Source organism: Oratosquilla oratoria, chromosome 15 (assembly GCF_046742065.1).
Source record: "Oratosquilla oratoria isolate Oo_2021 chromosome 15, ASM4674206v1, whole genome shotgun sequence".
NCBI classification, from domain to species: domain Eukaryota; kingdom Metazoa; phylum Arthropoda; class Malacostraca; order Stomatopoda; family Squillidae; genus Oratosquilla; species Oratosquilla oratoria.
The window spans coordinates 65,612,244-65,616,863 of record NC_134791.1 but is presented as its reverse complement, the minus strand read 5'-3'; the positions used below and the strand labels follow the sequence as shown (position 1 = coordinate 65,616,863).

Below are 4,620 nucleotides of genomic sequence, written 5' to 3'. Positions count from 1 at the left end.
GTTTATCAAGAATCCTACTCCACTAGATCTTTCTTTGTCCTTACCTCTATAGTAGAACAGGTGGTGACTATCTTGTAATTGTATCAGCTTTTCTTCCGTTTTTCGGACTTCGCTCAGTCCTACGATGTTCCACTTGATGTTGTCTAGTTCTTCCATTAAACTCTCCAGTCTGTAGTCTTCTGAGAGACTTCTTACGTTGTAAGTATAGATCTTCATTTACTTCATGTTGTTTAATATCCAAGACTTGGATCTGCTTGGACAGTGCTTACTCACATTCGGTGGCACACTGCCCGTAAGCACACGAGGCAATGCGGTTGGACCTTTAAGAGACGATGATCCAACAGGAACGCCCGGTTATGTTTTGATTGTGCTATTCATATTCATGTTCGCTATGAAGGGGGGTTGGGAGTAATCTCACCTCCTTGCCAACTGGTTTCAGGTGAGATATTTCTCTGGTGTCACCTTATTCATTATATTCGGTGAAGCCCTATATCTATAGGGTGCTCAATGGTCCACGCCGTCATTATGACGGTACCCCATATATCTATGAGGAATTTCCCTGCTTGCCATCAGGGACGTGTCAGTTTGTAGTGGGTCCTGCGACTGTGTGTTTGAGCTGTTCTTTGTCTGGTTTTTCATACAAAACCTGTTCGATATGGGTGACCTTGCAGAATTTTTCTCTCTATTGACATAGCTTTTGTAATCATTAAGATTCTCAATCCTACCCACTACGTCAAGGTGTCAACTCTCGGATAGGCTTCATATATATATATATATATATATATATATATATATATATATACATATATATATATATATATATACATATATATATAAATATATATATATGTATATATATATATATGTATATGTATATGTATATATATATATATGTATATTTATACATATATATATATATATATATATATATATATATATATATATATATATATACTGTACAAACATATATGTATATGTATGCAATAAAAACACTAGAGGCATGTGTTCTACAGATGCAAGGTAACTACTATGAGAAGAAACGACCGGAGTAGAGTACTTTCATGTATTTCTGCACTGAATGTAATGCACGAAAGTGCTCTGCTCCGGGCTCCGGTCGTTGCTTTTCATAGTTGTTACCTTGAATACGTATATGTTTACAAATATAATATATATATATATATATATATATATATATAAATATATATATGTGTGTGTGTGTGTGTGTGTGTGTACACACACACACACACACACACACACACACACACACACACACACACACACACACACACACACACACACACACACACACACACACACACACACACACACACACACACACACACACACACACACACACACACACACACACACACACACACACACACACACACATATATATATATGCGAATAAATCACAAAAAACGTGATTCACAAAATGTGTAATAAAACGACTTGGAAAATATAATTAAAGGTGAACGTTTTCGTCTATTTAAGACATTTTCAAAGGTATAGAGTAATTAATTAATAAAGGTTTATTGTATAAAATATATACTGAGATATATACATTAATATACAATGCGGGCAATAGCCCTCCACTGGGGGAATTGTCTTGCCCTAGTGGGTGGAAGGTGAGGGCGTGGGGAGGTCAGCGAGGAGGGGGCGCCGCCCTGAGCACCCCAAGCATCATGTCCATGGGCGTGTGGCGGACAAGGAGGGCAGCTCTCGTTGCCCGACTGCTGAGGAGGCTGCATTCTGCAGGGTGGGCGGGGGTCTGCGGCGCTGGTCGGAAGGCTTCCGTGGCCGGGCAGGACAGTAGGTAGTGCAGCTGCGGGTGGCGGCTGTGCCTTCCGCAGTGGTCGCACTGTAGCCCCTGGAAGCCGTCGTACAGCTCCTCCCTGGTGCAGTAGCCCAGCCTGACTCTCTGCAACAGTACGCTGTCCGCCCTGGGCTGTTGATGGAAGGCGCTCAACGTCTGATAGTCGGTGGTGGCGGCGTACTAAGCAGCTTGTCTTTTTGTTCCTTCTAACTGCCGGTGAGTCTGGTGGGCGCGGTGGGCTGTGGCACGCCTGGCTCGCGCCTTCTCGTATGACAGACTAGGTGGCGCGTGCCTGGTCACGTGGGGGGCGCCAGCGGCTCTTCTTGCAGCAACATCGGCGGACTCATTGCCTCGCACGCCCACGTGGCTGGGCATCCAGTGCAGCCTTACCCGACGTCCCTGTGCGGCAAGGCTCTACAGGCTTCCCAGGATGGCGGTGACGAGTCCCACGTTGTCGCTGGGGTACGGCTGGTGGAGGACCTGCCACGCCATCCTGGAGTCTGTGTGTAAGACCACAGTGGCCTCCTGGTGGTTCTGGGCGTGCTCCAGGGCCAGGTGGATGGCCACGAGCTCCGTCTGCAGGGTGGAGCAGTAATCCGGCGTCCTCACGAGTAGTTCGGTCCCAGCAGTGATGGCAGCGGCGTCCGTCCTGGCACTTTCGGGGTCGACCGAGCCGTCGGTGTAGTATATGGCACCGCCCGGCTCAGACACCCGCGCCACCACTTCAGTGGTGCAGAGCGCCTTGCTGGCCGGTAGCCGAGTGGTGGAGAACTCTGCTGTGGGGGGCTCCCACGGGGGTGGGGCTCGGTAGGTGGGGGCCAGGAGGTTGGCGTGTTGCTAGCGCCAACCGTCAATGTGGCCCAGGCTGTGAGTGGCCAGGGTGGACTGGAGTAGCCACGGGTTGCGGTGGAGGACATCGTTCCCTTGCGTCATTGCAAGCCGTAGTCTTCTCTGTGCTACTCCTTCGGCGTCGCGCTGTAGGACCCTGGCCACGTGTGTTCTACTCTGGTGGTGAGTGGCACCAGGCGGGTCTCGTTCTGTGTGACGCACGCACTGGTCCATCTCGGAGCTCCCGGCATCGTCCTCATGGCGGTGTTTTGCAGCACCTCGAGCCGCTCCTGTTGGCTACGGGAGAGCGATATGAGGACTGTAGTCCACCAGGGAGCGCACTGCAAGCACGAAGTACAGTCGGAGGACGGAGAAAGTGGTCCCCGCTGTGGGTCGTGTCATGGCTCGCATTACGTTCAGCCTGGCCTGGTCCCTTTCCCTCAGGTGGGCGGCGTGGGCTGTGAAGGACAGCCACTTGTCCACCCATATCCCGAGGTACTGGTATGAGTTGGCCCAGGCCAGTCCGACGCCCTGGACGCAGAGCTGACCTGCCGGGTCGGCAGCCCTCACTATCATGGCGCGGAACTTCTCTGCCGAGATTTTGAGGCCCAGTTCCTCGCATTTACCGCTGATAATGTCGAGCGCCTGCTGCGCCTTCCTGAGCTTGTTGCCCCTCCCGGTGACCACGAGGGCGAGGTCATCGGCGTAGCTGAGGAGGATGGTGCCATTGTGGAAGGGCAGGGCCACCAGCTGCTACATCAGCAAGTTGAAGAGAAGGGGGCTGAGGATACCGCCCTGGGGCGTCCCGATCTCCAACCTCTGGAAGCTGGACCTCAGGCCCTGCTTCCAGCTGGTGTCGTTGGCTCCTATATATGTTGTAAACCAGAAGCGGGATGTCCCCGACTTGCAGCTCTAGTGCCAGGACCTCCACGCCCTCCCCGCAGTAGACTGGGGCGGATACTTTGCGGTGAGGGATGGTGCTCTTTACCAGCGCCGTACGGCCGCGGGTGTTCTCTGTGGCAGGGAGCGGGTGAAAGGAATAACCCGTCTAAGTCGGCACGCGTCAAGGTCTCTTAGAGCAGCACCACGTCAAGGTTTTCTGCGAAGATAGCCTGCAGTACTTGGTGCTTCTTAGGTTGGAGACCTTGCACGTCCCACTGCAGGACTCGGAGCCTGGGAGGGCCAGCAAGGTGGTCCTCATCGGCGTCTGCCTCATCGCGTCGACTCTCCATTCTGGTGGTTGGGATCGGCTGGGTAGAGGGAGCGAAGGTGCATGTCCCTTAGGTCGGGGGGGGGGGGGCTGGAAACCACCCTCTGTGAAGACTGAGACAGTCTCCTGCTTGTCGATGTCATGGTTGGGGTTGGTGAGCAGCTTCACCAGAAGTTGCATCATCCTTGCGATGATGCAGCTGACGACTGTGCGTTTCCTCGCTCATGGTGGGTAGCAGGCCGTGGGAAGGGTCGGTTGGGCCCATGGAGGGTCTCCTCGCCGACGTCGCGGGGGCGCTGGAGGGAGGGTCCCGTGCACTCCCACCTGGTTGGCGAGGTCCGGCTGCGCTGCGCTGGGCCAGTCTCCAAGGCTGCGGCCTGCGGCCGCTGCTCCCGACTTCGCGTCCTGGGTTGGCGATGGGGTGTGTGATCCCTGGGGGCCGGCCGGCTAATCCCTTCCTCCGGCTCTGGCGCGGTCTGGGCTGGGGTGGGGTGGGGTGGGGACCGCGAGGGCACGCTGCCGACCCCACGCTGACCTGGTTGGTGGTGATGCAGGCTGGAAGGCTTCCCGACGCTGCTGCTGCGGCTTAGGCTGGCTACGTGGTGGGTGCTGGTGCTTTGTGTCCTGGTGCCGTAATGCTCCAGCGACGAAGTTCTGCTATTGCTGCGACTGGCTACGTGATGTCCTCAAGCGGCGTCGTTGCTGCCGTCGCGGAGGCCCCTTGGGCTGCCACTGTTGCTGCCGTTGCGGTGCCCCCTGAGGCTGC

The 4,620-nt window shown here is 54.0% G+C and overlaps 1 pseudogene; it reads right to left on the bottom strand.

The window, feature by feature from the left end:
• Positions 1-1,645: 1,645 nt before the first annotated feature.
• LOC143033211 (uncharacterized) lies at positions 1,646-2,895 on the bottom strand (annotated as a pseudogene).
• Positions 2,896-4,620: the final 1,725 nt, after the last annotated feature.